General features: G+C 44.3%; 1 pseudogene across 1 annotated transcript in view; it reads left to right on the plus strand.

Annotated features, from left to right (window-relative positions):
* Positions 1–24,175, plus strand: part of LOC309523281 (cathepsin L2-like) — a 117,610-nt pseudogene that overhangs the window by 35,873 nt on the left and 57,562 nt on the right. Inside the window, exons 5-6 of the transcript in view lie at positions 2,539–2,763; positions 5,249–5,418. The product of the transcript in view is annotated as a cathepsin L2-like (transcript). The remainder of the gene's footprint in view (positions 1–2,538; positions 2,764–5,248; positions 5,419–24,175) is intronic.

Below are 24,175 nucleotides of genomic sequence, written 5' to 3' on the forward strand. Positions count from 1 at the left end.
CACTTCTGGAGTATGCTACATGTACAACCACTGTCTGTTTGACTGGCTATGCAAGAAGCAGACAACAGTAAGCCTAAGTTCCTGTGAAGCAGAACTCAATGCCCTGTCATTTTCACTCATGGATTGTGAATGGTTGATGCAACTGTTTCAGGACATCAGAGTTTCTGTGAAATGTCCTATACAAGTGTATCAAGACAATAGATCCTGTTTGGCTTTGCTGAACTCAGAGAGTTGCAAGTAAAGAACCAAGTACTTGCAGATTAAGTTACATCGTGCAAGAGAGTGTATTCAGAAAGGACTCATTCAGGTGTCCTACATGCCAGGAAATGAAATTCCTGCTGATCTGTTGCCTAAGGTTGTTAACAGAGAACAACTTAAGGTTTATGTACAGAGGTTGCAATTGGGTTGAACCACAGGTACTACAGGTTACACGGAAAGGGGGAGGATGTTAGGATATTTCTGTTCCACCTTAAAAAAGGAGCAGGTTGTTGTGAGTCACAAAGTCTGCATATGTCAGAGGCTGCCTCAGGTCTCAGCTCACAAAAGACCAACGCCGAGCTCTTCTTATATACAAGGATGTTTATTGCAGTTCATTATTGGTTCCACAACCGAGGCGCGCAGCCCCTAGTCTGTAACGTCAGACATTTGAAGTCCCCTCTGAATCAGTCCCGCCCCTGCACCAACTTAAGAGGCTTGTGCTAGACCACCGCTTCCTGTCTTTCCTTTTCCGCAGGGTCTTTCTGCCCCCCTGGGTCCCTTCCCTCCTGCTCTCTCCTGAAGCGGATTCCTGAGATGCCTGTTCCCCCCTCCTTCGTGCTTTGGGGCCAGGCTCCTCCTCCGGGCTTTCTCCATTTCCGCGCGCCTCCACATTTGAACTTGGCGCGCGCTCGCTACCCCTGACCTTCCTTTTGACACTTACACTACTCCCTGTACTACTCTCCGCCTCTTCCGGCAGGACGTTCTCCCCAGATCTCCTTCCCCTGTCTCTTTCCTGCTCCGCTCCGTGTGTCACACTGGGAACCCCCCTCTCTTCCCTTCGTTCCTGCTGGGAAGCCGGCCCCGATCTCCCACTCCCGCTCGGGGTTTCCCTGCTGCTTCCCTGCTCCTGGCAGGTCCCCCCTGTGACCCCCCTTGTCCTGACTAGGGGCGCCCCCTCCTGAGAATCCTCCGATTCACTTGAGAGACTCATGGAAGATCTCGAGTCATTGTCATCCTCTTCCTCACTGTCCTGGGATTCTTCCTCGTCGCTCTCCGTCTCCTCCCTCACCTGTGCCTCTGTCTCTGAACCCCTGACAGCATACTTCCGGCTCACACGAAGTTTCTGTTTTTGTGTATAGCTTTTGTTTCTCTCTTTGCCTAGACACGCAGGCAGGCAGTCATGTTTTTTCCTTTGTTCTGACCATCGCTGAATAAAGCTGTAAATATGCTGCTCTCCTGAGTGCATCTTTCGTTGTGCGAACTCTGCAAAAAGGGCGTGCATGAGTCCTGGGATGTGGACAGCTATTTCCAAGGCTCGTGTCGCTAACTGGCTGATACTGTATCTACGGGAGATTGATGGATCGTCCTGAGACGATGTGGAGGCATGATGGCCTTTGTCTCCCTGGCAGTATCCCAACAGCAACTGGCTTTCAGAGGTGGACTGCCCCTGGCCATTGAGGTTCTGCACATGAAGAACACTACTGGATCAGACAAAAGGAGGTCCATCTAGCCCAGCATCCTGTTCTCACAGGACTCAACCTAATGCCCCAAGAGGAAACCTGCAAGCAGGACCCAAATACAAGAGCATGGCCATCCTGACCTCCTCCTTCACATATCTGACCAACCCTCTTTTAAAGCCATCCAAGTTGGTGGCCCTCACTGCCTCCCTTGGGAGGGAGTTCCGCCATTTACAATGCCCTTGTGAAGAAGGGCTTTGCTCCCTCCATCCTGAATCTTCCAACATCTGCCTTCATTGTATGTCCACCAGTTCTAGTGTTATGGGAGAGGGAGAAAAACTTTTTGCTTTATCATAGAATTGTAGAATTGGAAGGGACCCTGAGGGTCCAACCCCCTGCAATGCAATCTTAGCTAAAGCTGGTGGGTGGCCATCCAACCTCTGCTTAGAAACCTCCAAGGAAGGAGAGGCCACCACCTTCCTAGGCAGTCCATTTTCCACTCTCGAACAGCTCTTTCTGTCAGAAAGTTCTTCCTGGTCTTTGGTTGGAATCTCCTTTTTTGTAACTTGAAGCCATTGGTTTGGGTCCTTCCCTCCAGAGCAGGAGAAAACAAGCTTGTTCCCTCTTCCACGTGGGAACCCTTCAGATGTTGGATGATGGTTCTCATATCTCCTCTCAGTCTCCTCTTCTCTAGGCTAAACATACCCAGCTCCTTCAACCTTTCTTCATAAGGCCTGGTTTCCAAACCCTCCTCTGCACATGTTCCAGCTGGTCAATATCCTTCTTAAATTGTGGCTCCTAGAATGGGACCCAGGTGGGGTCTACCCCCACACCATGAATGTTTGATTTACTTCTGCCTCTCCACCTCTTGCTGTCCCCACAGGGCCACTGTGGGTCCTGCTGGGCATTCAGTGCCACCGGAGCACTTGAAGGGCTGCGCTTCAACAGGACAGGGAAGCTGATCCCGCTAAGTGAACAGAACCTCATTAACTATTCCTGGAAGCTGGGCAACCAGGGGTGCCATGGAGGGTACATCACCCGGGCCTCCGAGTACATGCAGGAAAACGGAGGCATAAACTCAGAGACCAGCTACCCCTACTTGGAGAAAGTAAGATAGAAGGAGGAATCAGTGCACATGCCTCGCTGATCTGGGCCACACACATGTGCACAATTGTGTGGTCAAGCACAGACCTTTGCCACCTTCACATTACTTCTAATTTATTCTCAATTCTAATTTATAGTCTGCCCTATTGCATATATTAATATTTTGCAGCTTGAAGCAATAGGATGAATAAAAACTGACTCCTCTTGGAAAAATAATTGTCCAGACCCATATATTGTCCAGACTCAAAAGCTTTCCTCACAGAACTTTCTTCAATTACTCCAAATTTCGTTTTTATAAGAAGCTGAACCTATGCTGGATGTGCACATGATATTATACAACTATCTGGATGTAACACTGATTGTTTGATGTTCTGTTTTGAAGAAAGTTCTGTGAGTTCTTTGTTTCGACCAAAAATCAGAGGTCTGTCTCTCCCCACAGCTTCCATTAGTCCGCAGCTGTTTTCTCTCCAGGAGAGACCTCATTATCACAGCCTTTGTTCTCTGTGGCTTCCAGAGAAACACTCAAAGGCAACTCCCTTCAAAATGGCGGTTTGCAATTGAATAACCCTCTCACATGATCTAAAGTTAAACACAATATGAGAGAGCAGAGAACATCCTAAATTGATTATCAACCCATTTATTTTATTTTTTCTATTTTTGTTTATCATTTCCATTTTTACACACGAAACTTTATTTTCCACTACATATTCTAGTTTCCCCCATATCTTATTTTTTCTCAACTTTCTATCTCAATATTTCTTACTGCTTTTACTGTTAACTTTTTGACATGCTTTCAATATGTTTCCAAATAATCTATAAAACATTTCCAACCATCTTCAAATACTTTTTTTTTATCCTGACCCTTATTCTATTTGTCAATCTTGCCATTTCTATATATTCTATTAACTTTGTCTGCCATTCCTTCTTTGTTGGTATCTTCCCTCCACTTCTGAGCATACACCATGCGCAGACCCATTCATGATGCTCAGAAGGATCTGCTTTGCTTTATTATAGCCCAATGGGATTTTCCAATTTTCAGCAGCACACATACAAGCATATACAGAGTTATTTTCTATTTCAGTGTTAATTAAACTAATAATAATAATAATAATAATACTTAACATGCCCTTCACAGAAGGTGGAAAACACAATTAGTAAATTAGGGAGAGAAGGGAGCCTTTTGCTAGACCTCTGTTCCATCTAACAAGAAATAAATCTTTTAGTGTGGCAGCACTTTGGAACTCCCTGCTGATTGACATCAGGCAGGCGCCTTCAGTGTGCTCCTCTCTGGACGGCTGGCACCTGCCCTCGTGCTGCACATCCAAGGAGTGGCCCCTGGGGAAGGACTATGCCACGAGCCTCAGCTGCTCTCCGCCACCCTCCTCCTCGGCCTGCTGTAGCTGCAGCTCCAGTGCTGCTGGGATAATAATAATAATAATAATAATAATAATAATAATAATAATAATAATAATAATAATTTATTATTTATACCCTGCCCATCTGACTGGGTTTCCCCAGCCACTCTGGGCAGCTTCCAACATAGTATTAAAATACAGTGGTCTGTTAAACATTAAAAGCTTCCCTAAACAGGGCTGCCTTCAGATGTCTTCTAAAAGTCTGGTAGTTGTTCTCTTTGACATCTGGTGGGAGGGCGTTCCACAGGGAGGGTGCCACTACCGAGAAGGCCCTCTGCCTGGTTCCCTGTAACTTGGCTCCTCGCAGGGAGGGAACTGCCAGAAGGCCCTCGGCGCTGGACCTCAGTGTCCGGGTAGAAAGATGGGGGTGGAGATGCTCCTTCAGGTATACTGGACTGAGGCTGTTTAGGGCTTTAAAGGGGTGCTGCCAAGCCTGCCAAGGAGCACCACCGCTGCTCCCACTGGGAGTTCACTGAGCTGAAAGGGCGAGTGTGGTGACCGGCAGGCGACCTTGTGAGGAGTGGTCCCCTCAGGGGTGCAGAGAAGTCCACCTGTTGCCCCCTGCATGACACCCACAAGGAGATTAGGGGGTGCAATCTTTGCTTTGCGCTGGGCGCTGTCAAAACAGGTTACACCACTGGGACTAGTGCAGGAAGGAAATGCATAAGCCCACACCAAATTCTACACCTAGTTTGGAAGCAGCAAACTGCTCAGTAAAGTCCGCTTCTCGTCAATCATTCATAACCTTGCAAAGTCTGCACTACAGCCCTTCCTCTGAGGAGGGCAGATTGAAATGTTTTCCCTTTTTTGTGGAGTTCAGTTTCCAAACCGAGTTTCTGTCATTCATAGAATTGTAGAGTTGGGAGGGTCCACTAGTCCATCCCCTGCAATGCAAGAATCCTGCCACAGCCCTATGTGGGTTGGCTTGAACCACCAGCCTTCTGATTAACAGCCAGGCACACTGAGCCCTGGCTCTTTGGAGCTGCAAATGCAGCCCTGGGGACTCTGCCCAAGCCACTTTCCTCACTCGCCCTGCTCTGCAACCGCCTCCAGGTGATTGTCGCTTCTCTGCAGGATGGATCCGTGTGCAGTTACAACTCGCAGGACCGCACGGCCAACTGCACATCCGTTGTGTGGTCCCAGTGGGGAGCGAGGTGGCCCTGGAGCAGGCTGTGGCAACGATTGGGCCGGTTTCGGTGGCCGTGGACAGCAGGAGCTTCTACTTCCATTTCTACAAGTCAGGTGAGGGGCCAAACGTTTGGAGAGGGTGGCAGCCTCTGGTGTGATTTTGGTGGCAGCTATATTGCCATTATTAATATTACGCAGAATGAAGCAATTGGATGCATAAAAACTGACTCCTTTTGGGAAAAAAATATGTCCAGATCCATAAATATAATTCAAAGCTTTAAACAGGTACAAAACAATCAGCAATACTTCCAGAAAGTTGTATAATGCATTTGCATCAAGGATAGGCTCTTCTTAAATTATGACCAGAGCAAAAATCCACACTGTGTCTCTGTGCAGCTCCTGGAGGTACATCTTATCACATCCTCCTCTCACTGCGTTTGGGAACAAAAAAAACAAGCCAGCTCCCTCCAAAATGGTGAATTTGCAATTGAATACATTAACTGCATCATCTAAGGTTAAACTCCCCCGTGAAGGCTAGCAGAGAATATGAACAGTTAATTATTGACTCAGCTAGATGCTTAGAGAGAGCTCTTTCTAACTTAGTATACAATGGGATTTTCCAATGTTAAAACCTTAGCAACATACTAGATTCAGGTAGGTATCTGTGTTGGTCTGATGCAGTCAAAATAAATTTAAAAAAAATATAAAATGGTCCAGTAGCACCCGAGAGACCAACTAAGTTTGTTCTGGGTATAGAGGACTTCCGGGTTAGCGCAATCGGCAAATGGCGTATTCCTTCCGAGCTCCGGAGGGAATCGGCTTTGTGGAAGACGGGTCCTGCCGCGGCGGCGACGCGGGGACCCTCAGAAACCACAAGCGCAGAAGCCTGTGGACCTGGTAACTCGGCGGGCACCATTTGCGCCCTCCCCGACCAGCGAAGAAGCCTTTTTAAAGGCTTCAGAGCCGGTGACAGAGAGTGGCGTGGTGCTGTGAGTGGATCGCTTCTTCTACGGAGTGAAGCCGCGAGCCATGGCCGGAGAGAACTGACTTCTTCCTTGAACATTTGGGCTGCAAAAGTAACAACCCATGAGTAATACGGAAATTGGACTTAAAATTTTTCTTTTAAATTCGGCACGACCAGGGGATGTATTAAAAGGAAGTCCGCCCCCCGTTTTGTAGACAATTTAAAGCAAGAATTGGATAACTAAGGTTGAGAGACCATTTCTCTCTTTGTGAGATAAAAGTTATTAATTCCACGATTTGGCACTATAAGTATTTTGCTGGAGGATAAGAACTGATTTTAAGGAGCTGAGGCGCAACCCCCCGGGATCCGGGAGTGATCCGCGAGAGAGCCTGCTGAGGAGGTATAAAGAGTTTGACAGCTGTCAAACAAGCTGTCAAAGTTACAAGAATTTGCCATCTGTTATTTCTGCTGGTTATTTTTGATACATTTTAACTTGAAACGGTTGAAAATAAAGAAAAAATAAGAACAAAGTAATCAGACTGTTGGAGAAAGAATATTAAGTAACCAGAACCCCTCTAGAGGAGGTTCTGAGACATTATCATGGCTGCAGATGGAAAATTACAGGCTGAGCTGGAAAGAATGTTTTTTCTCGTAGGAAAATTACAAGACCAGAGTTCAGCTATGGCTACAGATGTTTTGACTTTGAAATTGAAAGTAAATAATTTTGTTGATGGTCCCAAGGACTTGACTCAAGAAAATTCTGCAGTCGAACAAAAAGAGATATGTGCAGACTCAGAGGAGTGGGAAGGAGGAGCTGAAATGTTGCAGGTGAAAAAGGACAACCAGTGGCCTGTAAAAATGGATTACAAAGAAAACAAGACCTGGATGACGAAAATTTGGTTTGAACTTGAGAATGAAGATTGGAGGAATCTCCCCACGGGGAGATCGGAAGACCTATGGATTATAAATTTGATTAAGGCGAAAATTGGAGCTTTTGGGACATTTGGATTTAAAAGGAACAAGAAACATGATTTGGGCTCCACTTTTGAATACGGAGGTCTGGTTGGAAGAAATATAGACCCCATTGGGACAGAGCTTCTCCGAGATTCGATGTCTACTATAAAAGACTACCAACAAAACTGGCAGAGAGGGACTGAAAGAGACTTAAGGGCCTCGGACGTGAAGGATCCGGGCTGAGAGTTGACAGATTGATGGATACTTGTTGAGGATCGAGACCGGGAAAGGGGGGGGCGAGAGTCTGGGAATCCAAAGGGTGTACAATTATATGCTGTTTTCTGTTATTTTGTGTTGTAAATAATATAAAAATTGGGAAATCTGTGGAAGGGAAATGGGGTCGTCCTTAGAAAAGTATGTAAAGGATGGGTATTTTGGTTTAAACTGAGGTTTATAAGTTAAATTTGGTTAACTAAAAAGAATCAAGTAAAATATTAATAAGGTAAAGGAGGGAGATAAGAACTTGCTGAGTAAACTATTGAAGTTGGAATGCAGGAGGGGGAGGTGTGGGGAAGTCCAGGAAAGTGGTTAAGAAATTAGGGATTTGAAATTATATGTGTTTGCATTTGTGTTTGTATGTTTGTGTTGTGTATTGTTTGTGTGTGTGTAAACTTTGAAAATTCAATAAAATTTTTATTAAAAAAAAAGTTTGTTCTGGGTATAAGCTTTTGTGTGCATGCACACTTCTTCAGATACCTTAGCAGCATACATACAGGCATTCTCCATTTCAGTGTGCAATTATACAATTATACCTAACAAGCTAAGGGATAACAGGCAACTCCTGGGCACAGATGGCTAATTTGTGGGCCTCATTTCTAAGGTGGGCCGCAGCAGCAGTGCCAGACACTTGTAGCCTGGCCACTGTAGTCCATGCAGTGGTGAGTTTGAGGTTGGACTACTGCAATGTTCAGCACATGGGGCTGCCCTTTGCACCTGGTTTGGAAGCACTGGTGGGTGCAGAATGCAGTGACCAGGCTGCTGGTGGGGACATCTGGCAGAGGAGGACAAGAGACACCCTTGTTAAAAATATCTGTACCAGCTGGGGGGTTTGCCCTGCCGGACTTAAGGTTATACTATGAAGCTGCTGCCTTCTGGTGGATGAAAGATTGGATTCTGTTAGAAAACACTGATGTCTTAGATCTGGAAGGCTTTAACAATTCGTTAGGTTGGCATGCGTATCTGTGGTATGACAAGGTAAAAACACATGGAATGTTCAAAAACCATATTGTCAGAAAAGCAATATTTATGGTCTGGAAAAAATATAAAGACTTACTGGAAAGTAAGACTCCGAGGTGGTTATCACCAATAGAGGCCAAGGCTCGGAAAAAACCTAATATGGAGGCCGGTTGACCGAAATATTGGGAAATAATAGAAAACATTGGAGATAATTGGAGGTTGCAGAGTTTTGAAAAATTAAAGGGTAAGGTGCAAGATTGGTTTCATTACGCCCAAATCAATGAGTTTTTTAAGCTGGATAAAAAAACAGGATTCCAGGTGGAAAAATCGAAACTTGAGACAGAGTTGTTAGAACCAAAGACTAAGGTATTATCGAGAATGTATAACTTGCTGCTTAAATGGAATACTCAGGATGAGACAGTTAAATCAGCCATGATAAAATGGGCTCAAGACATTGGTTATAATATTATGTCTGAGGATTGGGAAAGGTTATGGACCACCGGTATGAAGTTTACGGCATGTAATGCCTTGAAAGAAAACATTATGAAAATGGTATACAGGTGGTACATGACCCCAGTCAAGCTTGCTAAGATATACCATTTGTCTGATAATAAATGTTGGAAATGCAAGGAGGCTGAGGGGACATTCTTTCACCTTTGGTGCACTTGTCCAGGAGTGAAGGCCTTCTGGGAAATGATTTACAACGAGTTAAAAAAGGTGTTTAAGTACACCTTCCCTAAGAAACCGGAGGCCTTCCTTCTGGGCATTGTCGGCCAGAAGGTGTTAAAGAAGGATAGAACTTTTTTTATGTATGCTACCACAGCAGCAAGAATCCTTATCGCTAAGTATTGGAAGACTCAAGATTTGCGACACACTGGAAGAGTGGCAGACGCAATTGATGAACTACATGGAGCTAGCTGAGATGACTGCCAGGATCCGAGACTTGGGAGAAGAAGCAATGGAGGAGGACTGGAAAAAAATTAAGGACTATTTGCAAAAGTTTTATAAGTTATATGAACTATAGGTTTTCGCATGACTTTGAATGTTAGCCCCAGCAACGAGAGTGGAATATATACGAAATTAGATAATGTTAATGAAAGAATCAATGTTTAAATGGTCAAAAAGGATAGTATAGAGTAAATGGGAAATAAGGAACTTAAACTTAAATTGTAATTGAAAGTATAAAAGAAACACACGAAACAAGGTTATAATTTGCTGATAAATTTATTGTTAAGAATGCTCTGTGCGGGAGATGCGGGGAAGTCCGATGGAAAGTTGAAATAAGTTGATGAAATGGTTTGTTTTTTCTTTTCTCTTCTATCTCTTTTTCTTTTTCTTTTCTTTTTGCTTTCTTTGTTTATTTTTATCTGGAAAAACGCAATAAAAATTTTTTATATATAAAAAAAAATATCTGTACCAGCTGCCCAACCCCTGCTAAGCCATGTTTAGTCCTTGCATTGATTTACAAATCCCTGAACAACTTAGGTCCAGGCTGCCTCAGGGATCACCTGAACCCTTCTTCTTTTTTGTGTGTAAGATATTTATTAAGATTTTCAAAGTATTACAAAATAAAAAAAGAAAAATACAAAATAAAAATAATTACAAACAACTCAATATTTCCATTACTTATTTTTCATTAGCTTGTTTCCCGGAACTCCTCACGCCTCCCTTTTTTGCATTCCAATTTAGTTTGTTGGTTCAGCAAATCCTTCCCCTCTTTGTTTATAGTAATCTTTAATCTTAAAATATTATAACATTAAATCTTTACCTATTAATAATCCATTTTTCATATTCCCTTATAGTATTGCAGCTAAAAACCCCTTAGTTTCTATCCAACATTGTTCTAACATTCATTAATTTTACAATATTTCTGTAAATAGTCTTTAAATTTCTTCCAATCTTCTTCCACCGACTCTTCTCCCTGGTATCGGATTCTGCCAGTCATTTCCGCCAGTTCCATATAGTCAATCACCTTCATCTGCCATTCTTCCAGAGTGGGTAGATCTTGTGTCTTCCAATACTTTGCAATGAGTATTCTTGCTGCTGTTGTGGCATACATAAAAAAAGTTCTATCCTTCTTTGGCACCAATTGGCCGACTATGCCCAGGAGAAAGGCCTCTGGTTTCTTCAAGAAGGTATATTTAAATACCTTTTTCAATTCATTATAGATCATCTCCCATAAAGTCTTAATCCTTGGGCACGTCCACCAAAGGTGAAAGAATGTACCTTCAGTTTCTTTACATTTCCAACATTTATTATCGGGCAAATGATAGATTTTTGCAAGCTTGACTGGGGTCATGTACCACCTGTATATCATTTTCATAATATTCTCTCTTAAGGCATTACATGCTGTAAACTTCATACCTGTGGTCCATAACTTTTCCCAGTCAGCCATCATAATATTATGTCCAACATCTTGTGCCCATTTAATCATAGCAGATTTCACCGTTTCATCCTGAGTATTCCACTTCAACAGCAGGTTGTACATCCTTGACAAAATCTTAGCTTTGGGTTCTAACAGTTCTGTTTCTAATTTTGATTTTTCCACCTGGAAACCAATTTTCCTGTCCGAGTTATATGCCTCCATTATCTGATAATAATGAAGCCTATCTCCCTCTTGTTCCAGAATTTCCCAATATTTCGGCCATTTGGCCTCCATATTGAGCTTTTTCTGTGCTTTAGCTTCCATCGGTGACAGCCACCTTGGGGTTTTGTTTTCCAATAAATCCTTATATCTTATCCAGACATTAAACAATGCTTTCCTGACAATATGATTCTTAAATGCTTTATGTGCTTTAACCTTATCATACCACAGATATGCATGCCATCCAAATACATTGTTAAAACCTTCTAAATCCAAAATGTCTGTGTTTTCCAGAAGCAGCCATTCTTTCAACCAGCAGAAAGTTGCTGATTCATAGTTGTCAGGGAACTGACATCGGAGCGAGAGGCGAAGGGGAGGCTCCCAGATGATGTGGGCGAAGGACCCAGCAGCAGGGGGAGAAACAGCTCAGTAGAGGGGGAAGCCAATCAGCGCAACACCAGGGATAAAGCGGGGCAGATGGGGGAATTGGAGAGAGGGCTCCAGGACTCTTCACTGGACAACAGTGAGGAGAGCCCAGGTCCTCCGCTACCCATGCCTTCCCTGCGCAGAAGACTCCCGCGCAGTGAGAGGAGGAGGAGACTGGGTGTCAAACAACTTTTATGCTGGAAGAGGTTCAAGAAACGCCCACTGACGGATTCTGCCAGTGACTGAGGCAGCCACGATGAGAAGGGGCTGTGCAGTCAGAAAGGTTTAACAAGGCAAATTAACCGAGAAAGGCACCAGTTTACGCACGAGTAACTCATACCTATTACCATACCTCTTCCGGTATGATGGCGGACAGCACTCTACTAATGTGAGCCCGTTGATTTTATCTTTTTATTTTCTCTTACTCCTTTTAAAGACTATTTTAATGAATATTGAGCTCAGATAAATTTAAGCACCTCACCCCATTCTATCCCACGTTTCGCTTTCCTGACTCCTCTTGGAGCTTTAAAGCCGCATTGACTATCTTATCACATTGCAAAGAGCTTACAGGAAGATTCATGGGCTCTTCCCACCACAAGTCTGGAGGCACAGATGGAGCATAATTTAGTGTTATGCCAATAACCTTTGGCACACTACTCCTCCTTGAATAGGATACTTTCAAGGAAAATACTCCCTCGACTCTTTGAAAAATTTAGGGAAGATAAAAGAGCGAGGCAAAGGGAGAGATGACTCAGCAATTAGACAGCCCTGCTGATGCGAGGAGGGGGGTTGGTAAACGCTGCAGAGAATCTGAGGACTTAGAGGAAATGGCATGTTTGCCCCTTACCAAGCAAACCAAAATCAGCGAATTCTTCTATGGAAAAACAAAGGACACTTTTAATATTCCGACCTCGAACAGCTTCTCACCATTAGCAGAGATAATAGATAAGGAAATTACACCGAAGGAACCACCCACTAAACAACCCATTAACTCCTTAAACAACACCATCACGAGACCAAAAGGTCCCAAAAAAGTTCCAACTATGCCCATTCAGGCGGAAGATTGCATCGGAGAACAAGCAAACCATCTCTCTGAATTACTACTTGAACACTCTACCACGTTAGACCTAGTGGCTAAAACCGTGGACTGTATCTTTAAATACATAAGAGACATCAAAGGCTCCTTAGAGAAGATTATATCCTTTGTATCCCCAAAAGTTAATGTCAGCCCTGTAGACGTTTCACCGGAGGATAGGGCCGAACCAACACCCAGAGTACCTGCCCTATTGCGCTCAACCCCGCAGACTGGCTGCAAATCTGAAAACGAACAATCTATGGAAGATTTACACACCATATCTTCCTATAATCTTTCGTTACAAGCCACTAGACTTTGTTTAATTATCCTCCCCTTCATTTTTTTAAAAATAAATATTTTTATTACATTTTTCCAGATAAAGGTATACAATAGAAAAAGATACAGAACACAAGAAAAGAAAGAAGAAAAAGAAGAAGAAACTCATTCTTAAGCTTGTTTCAATCTTCCATCGAACTTCCCCACATCTCCCTCACAATGCAATCCCAACAATAAATTTGTCAGCAAATTATAACCTTGTTTCATGTGTTTTTTTTGTACTTTCAATTGTATTTTAAGTTTAAATTCCTTATTATCCATTTACTCTATAAACACATCTATTATCCTTTTTAAACATTTAAACGTTAATTCTTTCATTAATATTATCCAATTTCATATATGTTCCACTCTCATTGCTGGGGCTAACCTTCCAAGTCATGCGAAGTCCTATAATTCATATAACTTATAAAATTTTTGCAAATAGTCCTTAAATTTTTTCCAGTCCTCCTCCATTGCTTCTTCTCCCAAATCTCAAATCCTGGCAGTCATCTCGGCCAACTAATTATCCTCCCCTTCAAAGGTCAGGTTGTTAATTGGTCGTCTACACATGTCGCAAGAAGGCATCTAGCTGAGCTTTTGGGCGTAGATCCTCCTTCCATCGATCTGAAATCCACTGTCCACATTTACAGCAAGCCACACATGCAGAGGATACTGCTCACCTTTGATTCTAAAAAGCTTCCAACTTATATGATGTCCCTACGAAGCTACCTGACTAATTATGGAATTTTTATTACAAGAGTTTTTATCAACACTAAGATTTGCCCTCTAATTCCCTACTCTCCAGTTAAAAGGAAAGCAATTAAAAATGAGGGCATTCCATCTACTACGAGCTCTACCTCTCCACCCTCAGACTTAATTAGTTGGACAGAGACCCCCATGCCCCTCCTATCAAAGGCTACTCATCTTGAGAATTCGATGGAGCAGGAATTACTTGTCTCCTTCTCCCATCTGCCAAAAGCCGAACAAACAGAGATAACGGACAGACTAGATGAGTTATTACTCTATCTCTGCAACTTTGAAGATCTAGCGCCCACAAAAGAGGTAAATATTCCACCTAACTTGGAGCGAAAAATGGGTCATGAATCTCCTCAGGTCACGGCAGAACACACACCCCTACTCTGCCCAACTGAAATCCACGCCAAAATCTCTGTGGCGCCCCTAATCACATTACCGGAGACTCAACCATCCAATGGTTGCATCTTCCACGACCCCGGGAAAGCCCTAGATGCTATTGAAGAGACAAAATGACTCTCACCCCTACTACTATCCTGGAACGTTGCTGGATGGCAATCGAAAACAAGGGACAAAGATGTTTTAACATACGTATCACAGTTCAAGATCATCCTGCTCCAAGAAACCTGGATGCAAAATCCTTTTGAACTACACAATTACTTTGCTTTCCATTCCCCTGCCTCAATCGGCCCAAAAGGCGGAAGACTGGCGGGAGGTTTGAGCACCTTCGTATCGACAGATCTAGGAGCCTCCCCTATCCAATTGAAAATCGATAAAAAATGGATTTTGGCCGTTAAAATATTCTCCACCCATTTTAAGATCATATGCATCAATGTTTATATTCACCCACATATGAAACAAACTGATCTTAAAAACATCTGGAACGAACTGGAAGACTGCATTCTCCTTGTCTCAAATAAGTTTCCCTCTGCCTCCTTAATTATTGGCGGGGATTTTAATGCAAGGCTAGGCCACTCAGATGAACAGTTAATCAAGGAAAGTGGAATGGGTCCCCTAAATGCTAATGATGAACATTGGCCCCTATTCAGGCGTCACTCACTTGACCCAGTTACCAATTTTGCTGGTACATGTCTTTTTTTAATGGCACTTAGATTAAACCTTGTTATTTTAAACGGCCTCTCCTCGGGAGACTGCCCTGGCCAATTTACTTACTGGTCAGGCTTAAGGCATTCTGTTATTGACTACATCCTTGTCTCCCAAGAACTCTTCGATGAATATATTGAATTTACTGTAGATATAAGAACCGAAAGTGACCATTTACCCCTAAATCTTAAAAGGACTGAATTTTGGGAACCCTCTAGATGTGGGCTTGCCCCGCAGACTCCTGATCCTAGTGCTTTACAACAAATAGGCAGATCCAGAATTAAATGGTCCCCTTATGTTAATAACAATTTTGGTATTTGGACACAATCAATGGAAGGTCAACTCCTCTGGGCTGATCTGACTTCCAACGACACTGAAGAGACCTCCCCAACTGACCATTATAACACACTAATCCGAAAACTCCAACCGTTATTGTCAAGACCCAGAAGATCTAACCAAAGTGACTCCCCTACCAACAAAAATGGTTTGACCACGAATGCACTCAGGCAAAACTTATACTCAGGGAATGCTTTAAGGTCTTCCAGCAAAATCCTAACCCTATCACTAAATTAGAATTACATACCTATTACAGCAATCCGTCAGTCCCTGAAAGTTGCTCGTGCGCAGCAGCAGGCAGGTAGCATCATGAGCAAGACCGGAGGAGCGAACGCCCAGGAGGGAGCAGCTGGAGGGCAAACTCTGGTGGAGAGGAACCGAGAGTTGGAGCAGCATGTGGCCATCCTGACGGCGCGGCTGGATGAAAGGCGGTCTCAAGATGCACAGGTCAGGCCCACCCCCATAGCAAGGAGGGTACCGGGACTGGTGCACAAATTTGGAGGGAACCCGCAGGAATATAGTACGTTCCGAACGGAAATAGAGTACACCTTGAAACTGCAGGATGACGATTTTGCAGACGATGGGGCGAGGGTGGCATATGTCGTGGGTCACCTGCAAGATGGGGCCAGGGAATGGATCAGGCCCCTTATGGCAACGCAGAATGCCACCATGCAAGACCTGAGGAAATTCTATCAGGCGATGGACGCAATGTTTTCCAGTGATGTACAACAAAGTGTGACTAAGCGGGAACTGATGAACTGTAAACAGGGGAACCAGTCAGTTAGAAACTACTGGTCGCGCTTTGCCATGATAGTTCACCGCCTCGGGTGGCAACTGGACTCTGAACCCATACAAATGTTATTCGAGGAGGGGTTATCCCCTACGGTGAAGGATGAGCTTTCCCGCGCACCCCGCCCGCAGGGGATGGATCAGCTGACCAAGGCTGTGCTTGTGATTGGCGTACGGCAGGAAGCGCGGGCCCAGGAGAGGCGGGAAGGGAGAGAGCAACGTTGCCATGACTACCGCATTTCTGAGATACCAAAGCAGCCTTCCCCGCCAGCGGAGCCAATGGAAATAGATGGGGGGCGCGGGCGGGAAGTTTCAAACGCCAGCGAAGGGCGCAAAAAGGAGGGAAAGGATTGGAAAACCACCAAGAAGTGTTTCCTTTGCCAGCGGCCAGGACATTTTGCCAGAGCCTGCCCTCAAAGAAAGGCCTGGCAAGGAATGGTGGGAGCCGCAGGGGGTGAGGAGGAGGTGGTAAAGGAACAGGAACAGGAACAGGGAAATGGGAACGCTTGGCTGCCACTCAAGGGGCACAGCAGCCAGGCCAGCAACCAGTAAAAGTGCCCCAACCAGACCCCCCCAAGGCGGCAATAGCCATCGAAGTGGTGCTAGAACTCCCGAACGGGCACCCAGTCAAGGTGAAAGGGATGCTGGATTCAGGCAGCTCATGTAATTTCTTCAGCAAAGACTTTGCATTAGAGCACCAGCTCCACTTACTACCTTTGGACTTCCCCTTGCAAGTAACCACCATTGATGGCAGGGAGCTTCTAGGAGGGGAAGTGACACACCAAACCCCACCAATGAGAATGAGGGTGTCCAGGCACTCGGACACCATCGCCTTTCACGTCGCCTCACTAGCAGGGCCCCCAATAATATTAGGGATGAGCTGGCTGGCACAACATGATCCAGTGGTGGCGTGGCATCAGAGGACAGTCACCTTTGGGTCAGCTTATTGCCTAGAACACTGTCTAGGAGGAGAAACCCCAAGGATGAGCATGGCCAGAGTGGCTGGGATGGCTGTGGAGCAGAAGGGAGAGGTGCCGCCGCAATATGTAGATCTGCGGGAGGTCTTCAGCGAGAAGGAGGCAGATAGACTGCCACCCCATAGGCCCTTTGTTGTTTTTTTTAAAATGATATTTATTGAGACAGAAGAATTTAAAAACACACACACACACACACACAAAAAAAAGACAACATTACAAAAAAGAAAAAAAACAAAAACATAAGAAAAAAACCAAAAATAAAGCCATCCTTTTCAAATTCTCCAATTTCCATTACCTTCTTTCCATGACCTCCTCCTCCTCCCATCTCTTGTATCTTGATTAATAATTGTCACAGCAAATCCTTTTCAAAGTTCATAATATTCTGTCATTACTTTACCTTATTCTATTATCATCCTATCTTATAAAAATCCTTGATGCTTAAAACTTAAATCCATGATTCATAGTATTTAATCATTACATTACCTTACTCTATTCTCGTTTTATCTTATGAAAATAATCTTAGAGCTTAAAACTTAAATCTTTTTTACCAACTTCTCAAAACCATTACCTTTTTACCATATTCTTTAAACATTTTAACAAGAGCCAAGTACTTTCATTTCAGCATTTTCCCAACATTCATCAGACATTTCTAATAATAATAATACAGAACAGAAAATACAATAGAATAAAAGCAATCCAATCTTCTTCCAGCGTCCCCTCCCCCCGGTCCCGGTCTTGTCAGTCTTTTCTGTTTCCCTTTAGTCTGGCACATTAACCTGGTACCCTAATATCTGAGGCCTTCAAATCTCTTCCATGTCCCTTTCGCAGCTCTTCTTCATATTTTCCTTTCACTCGCGGGAACTCCAGCTTTGTAGTGTTTTTGACCCTTTTCACCAAATCAGCCCCTTTCTCATAGACCAAATTGAGCTCCATATGATATTTTAGAGCATATTTCAGATTCCCTCCAAAATTGGAAGTCCCAACAACTCCAAACCTCTGACGACCCATTTCCAGACTCAGAAAGTCCAAACATCCCTGCATAGGGTGGTCAATCCAACCCCCCATTTCCAGTTCAGTCCAAACTTTATCTTTCCAAGTCTGGTTCTTTCCGAGTTCATTAGCCAAATCCAAAGGCTCACTTTCCTGCTGGGCCGAGAGTCCCTCCGTCCCTGGCGTCCCAGATTCAGCAGGGTCCTCCTCTTTCTGTTGTTCTGTCATGACACACTCCTGTTTTGGTTCCTGAATGGGCTCCATATAATTTCCCACTGCCTGATCAAACGCACTAGCGGCTTTTATCATAAAATCCATCTTCTGGCTTAACTGGTCCAATAGGGCACTTATGTTACAGAAAGCACCCAACAGTGCTTCTGAAGGCATTGTCCTGCAAGGTCATCAAACTCTTTCCCACAGTTGTAATCAGTAAACAGCCGCAAGTTCCCAGGATTTAGTTACAATTTCATAGTTCCCCTCTAGGGGGAGAAACTTCTGATTGTTCTTTTCCTTAAGCACAATAGCAACAAAGTTTCTTCTTTAAAGATATTCTGTCCATATTTGTCCTTTTTTAAAAAAGCGAAAGGAAACAATGGAATCACAATGTTTCCCTCCTTTTGACTATCTGTCAAAGCATTTATTTCTGGTCAATGAGCTTCAAACGCCAATCTGACAACCCCGCTCCAGGGTCAGGACGGTAGAAAGATACTTTGCTTTAACTTTGTTTCCGCAGGTTTAAACAACTCAGTAACAACCCCCCTTCTTTTCCTGCTTCCGAAGGGGGGGGGGGGTCCGCAGTTTTGAATGGTGAAAGACGATCCTTTAAAAGTGATTTTTAAGGCTCTAGTTTACTTTGTCTTTGCTTTGTTATAACTACAAGAAAACGGAAGGGTGACTTCCTGTTTACCCCTTTCCGTTTCAGTACCAAATTAGGGTAAATTTTAGAGTCCAAGTTCCTTTTATTTCGCCAATACTTGTTTAAAATCCAGTTATTTAGCGTTCCAGTACTCACGGTTGGTTATTTCAATGCCAGATTGTCCCAGGAAAAAGGCAGCGCTCTCCGGCAACGGCTGTGCGGCTTCGCTCCGCAGAAAAAACAGTGGACTCACAGCACAGCGCTACTTCCCCCTCTTCACTTTGGAGCCCGTTTCTGGGTTCCTTAGTGGGTTGGGGGGGGCGCTAAAGGTGCCCGCCGAGTCCCACGGTCACAGGCTTCATCCACCTGTGATTTTCAAAAGGGTCCCCGCTATGCCGCAGCGGGAAAGACCCGTTTCTTGCGGAGCTTGTCCCTCCAGTTCAGAGGGAGTCCGCCATCACCGGAGGCACCACCCCGGAAGTCTCCACACCATAGGCCCTTTGACTGCCAGATCAACTTCCTCCCGGGGGCTCAGCTACCAGTGGGTAAGCTGTATGCCATGTCGGACAGGGAGATGAAGGAGTTGTGGGAATTTATTGGCAAGAACCTGAAAAGAGGCTTCATAAGAGAATCAAAAGGGGTGGGGGGCAGTCCGGTGTTCTTTGTGGACAAAAAGGACACTAATTAACCCAGGCTCGTTGTGGACTATAGGGCCGTCAATTTGGTGTCGGAACCCGTGACCTTCCCAATGCCCAGGATTGTTGACATTTTAACACGAGTGAGGAAAGGGAAAATTTTTACCAAGCTGGACCTGAGGGGCGCATACAATTTGATCAGGATGAGGGAGGGGGACGAATGGAAGACCACTATGTTTACACCCCTAGGGGCCTTTGAGTACTTAGTTATGCCTTTTGGATTACAGTCAGGCTCCGCCTGTTTTCAAGCTTTCATGCACCACGTGTTGGGGTCTCTGCTGTACAAGAACTGCGTAGCCTTCTTGGACGACGTCTTAATTTATTCGGACAACGAGGAGCAACATGTTAGAGACATCAGGGAAGTGCTACAAAGGCTGCAGAAGCACCAGTTGTGGGTCAAGCTGGAAAAATGTCAGTTTCACGCCAGAGAAGTCGAGTTTCTGGGGTACAAGTTGTCTCACAAAGGCCTAGCGATGGACCCAAGCAAGGTGCAGGCAGTGCTGGAATGGAAGGCTCCCAAAACACGGAAGGACGTGCAGAGGTTCCTAGGGTTCAGCAACTTCTACAGGAAGTTCATCAAGAACTTCGCCCACTTGACAGCGCCCATCACGGATTGTCTCAGTAGCAAAAGGAAGTTTGTGTGGACAGAAGAGGCCCAGCAATCCTTTGAAAAACTGAAGAAGGCGTTTGCATCGGAAGAGCAACTCCTGCACGTAAATCTGGAGAAACCCATGAGGCTAGAGACCGATGCGTCCGACAGAGCCATCGGGGCGGTCCTTTTGCAGCCAGGAAGAGCGAGGAGGAATGGAAGCCGTACGCCTTTTTCTCGAGAAAACTGAACAAGTCGGAGCAAAACTATACCGTGTATGACCGCGAACTGCTAGCGATCTACGCGGCCTTTTGTCGCTGGCGTCATCTGCTGATAGGGGCGCAGATACGTGCCCGGAGAGGAAAACGAAAGAGCAGGTGCTCTCTCGTGTAAACCGAAGTATTTGGAAGGAGAGGGGCCGCTGGAGAAACGACACGTGATCCCCGAGGACCGATGGGTGTGTGGGGGAACTTTGGTGGGGAAACGAGAACTAGCCGGGCTGACCAGAAACAACGTGTTCGCACAAACTAAAATCTGGGAGCTCCAAGACGGAAGGGGGACCCAAGAAGGGTTTGAGGAAAAGGAAGGGGTACTGTACTATAGGGGAGCGCTGTACGTACCGGGGAAAACCTAAGGGGGAAGGTACTCAAACAACTCCACGACAACCCCACAGCGGGGCACTTTGGACAGCACAAAACCATGATGCTGGTGACCAGGCAGTTCTGGTGGCCCAGGGTGAGGGAGGATGAACGGGAATATGTACGGGGGTGCGACCGCTGCCAAAGGGCAAAGGGGGAGAGGGCTGGCCCCGCAGGATTACTGGAGCCCTTACCCACGTCGGGAAAACCCTGGGAGGTGGTGTCCATTGATTTCATGACAGATTTGCCCAAGTCCCGGGGAAAGACAGCAGTCATGGTAGTGGTCGACCTACTGACAAAAATGTGCCACTTTATAGCTTGCTCGCATGCTGTAACGGCAGAGGAAACAGCCCGGTTGTTTGTGGAGCACATCTTCAGGCTGCATGGCGCCCCCTTGAGGGTTCTCTCTGACCGCGGAAAACAATTTACTTCCCGGTTCTGGAGGAAGCTCATGAGCTTGCTGCAGGTTGAAGTGAGTTTCTCGACGGCGAGACACCCAGAGACCAACGGGGAAGCAGAAAGAGCGAACAGTATACTCCAGCAATACCTACGCTGCTATGTCAGCGAGAGGCAGAACGATTGGGTAGAGAAACTAGCGCTGGCTGAATTCGCGTACAATAACGCGGAACACGTGTCCACGGGAATGAGCCCATTTATGGCCAACCATGGGTGTCATCTCAGGGCCTTCCTGGGGAGTAGGGAGGAAAACTGGAGCATACCCGCGGCAGAGCAGTTTGTGGAAGAAATGGAGGCCCTGCACCAGCAACTTAAGATGAACTTGGAGCGGGCCAAGGAAACTTACAAGAGGCAGGCAGACAAGCACCGCCGGGAAGGGGAGACTTGTATACCTTTAACCAACTGGTCCCTTCTAATCATATTCAGCAGGACCTCCAGGACCGATATAAAAAGCAATGGGGAGATTGGGCAACCTTGTTGTGTCCCTTTTTCTATCTTAAATTCTTCCATCATCACATTATTTACAATTAGTTTAGCCTTTTGTTCTGAATAAATTGCACTTATACCATTTTCAAAACCTTGGCCTACCCCCATCCCCTGTAAGTTCTTCTTCATAAAACTCCAAGAGATATTATCAAAAGCTTTCTCCGCGTCCACAAATATCAAAACTGCTTTAGTATTTATATTCACTTCTAGTTTTTCCAAAATATTAATTATATTCCTCAAATTGTCAGACAAGTGTCTTCCCGGGAGAAAGCCTGCTTGATCTTTATGAATCTCTTCCATCAACACTTTTTTCAATCTCTTGGCCAAAATATCTGCAAAAATTTTGTAATCCACATTAAGTAATGATATGGGGCGGTAGTTTTTAAGCTGAGTCTTTTCAGTCTCTGTTTTTGGTATAAGTGTAATGTACGCTTCTTTCCACAACTCTGGTGCCCTTTTCCCTTCCAATATTTCATTACAGACTTCCTTTAAAGGTTGTACTAACCACTCTTTCAAAGATCTATAGTATCTAGAAGTCAGCCCATCCGGTCCTGGAGATTTGCCTAGTTGCATATTTTGAATGGCACTTTCTACTTCCTGTTCAGATATTTTATAGTTCAACATTAATTTACTTTCTTGAGAGATTTTTTGTAGTCCATTTATCTTCAGAAATCGATCTATGTCCATTTCTTTCTGTGGCCCTTGTGTATATAATTGTTTAAGGTGTCATTCATCCTCCAAATGAAAGGAGCCAGTTGATATTAGTTTCATCTCCATCCTTACAGCATTATGGTCGGAGCAGGTTTTTGGACAAATTTCCACTTTCTTTATCTTTGGTGCCATTCCTCTAGTTACCCATATTTGGTCAATTCTAGTCCATGTCATCTTGGCAAAGTTCCCTCTCTTCCCAAAGGATTCTTTGTTCTCCAAATATTGACTAAGTCCAAGTTGTCTGTCATCTCGAAAAATGTTTTTGGTAGTCTGCCATCCTTGGTGACTACCTGTCTTTGTGCCTTATCCATGTTTGTAGATACTACTCCATTCATATCCCCCATCAAAATCAGATTGTAATCCAAATAATCCATTAAGGTCTCATGCAACTTTTTAAAGAATTCAGATTTCCCCTCATTCGGTGCATAAATTCCTACTATCAAAAATTTCTCTCCTTGAACTTGAATTTCAATTGCCACAAATCTTCCTTGATCGTCTTTAAAAATGAATTTCGGTGATAGTCTCTCCTTTGCATAAATCACTACTCCTCTTTTTTTAACTTTGTCAGATGAAACAAACTCCTGTCCCAATCTCTTGTTAATCAATACTTTCCTATGCAGCCTTATCACGTGTGTTTCCTGTAAGCAAATCAAGTCCAATTTTTCCTTTTTTAACAAATGAAAAACACTTTTCCTCTTCCGAGGACAATTGAGTCCATTACAATTCCAACTTAATAGTTGCAGAGCCATGATGTTATTACTTTGCTTTACCTCCAACTGCACCAAGTGTTTGTTCTTGTTCTATCGGTGGTGTCACTTTCTCTGAACCATGCAATCCAAAAGATAAATTTGCTATATCTAATATTCCTCTTTCCAGTGCTCTTGGCTCTTCTCCAGATTCCACTTCTTTCTGTAAGTCTTCTCCGTGGTCTTTCAAGAATCTATCTTTGTCGTCAACTGATCTTATTTTTATCTTTCTTCCTTTGTATTTAAAGGACAGGCCTTGGGGAAATTCCCACCTAAAGATGATTCTGTTGCTTCTCAGCAGGGCAACCAAGTCTCCGTAGTTAGAGCTTAAATCCAAGAGATGTTTTGGAATGTCCTTAAATATCTCCACACTTGACTCATGTATTTCCAAAGTCTTTCGGAAGTGCAGATTCAAGATTTTGTCTCTCTCCTCTTTTGTTCGAAGGGTAATCAAACAGTCTCTCACCTTGTTCTTATTTCCTCCTCTTCCAAGCCTGAATGCGCTCACTATCTTAAATTCTTCCTTCCCCAAATCCTGTTGCCAGAAATCTGCAAATTCCGGCATCAGAAAGTCAGTCAAGTTATCTTTCTCAAGTTCTGGTACAGCCCTGATTCTCAAATTTCTTTGTTTCTCCTTCAATTCAATCATAGAAAACGTCAACCCGTGGTCCTCGAGTTGCCTATATATCGGCGGTATCTTCTCTTGAGTAGCGGTTGCTATGTCCTTTGCTTCTTCAGCTGTCTTTCGGGTCAAAGCAGAATCCTGTAACAATTTCTCAATAGTCTCTGTATTAGTGTTCACCTTCTGTCCCAAATTCTTAATGCTTGTAGTATTTTGGTCAATTTTAACTGATGCTTCAGCTACTTGTTTATTTGTTTCAGCTACTTGTTTACTTAAATTTTCCAAAGATTCATTAATTTTTCCTAGAGCCAGAGCTAAAACATCTTCAGATGACATTCCTTTTGGTTTAACTTGTGGGGGTGCAGCCCCTGATAATCCAGATGGTCCAGAAGAACCAGATGTTGAAGCTCTTCGCTGCGACCCAGTATCTGTACGAAAAGATCTGCCAGACCTAGTAGTTTTTTCCTGAATCAACTCTAACTTTCCTCTTCCATCTGCCATAACACTCTCATAGAAGTCCAAGGTCAGTCCCACGGCTAGAATTTGTTTTGAGATGGAAAATTCCTCTAGC

The sequence above is a fragment of the Podarcis vaucheri genome, assembly GCF_965113315.1.
Source record: "Podarcis vaucheri genome assembly, chromosome: W".
Taxonomy (NCBI): domain Eukaryota; kingdom Metazoa; phylum Chordata; class Lepidosauria; order Squamata; family Lacertidae; genus Podarcis; species Podarcis vaucheri.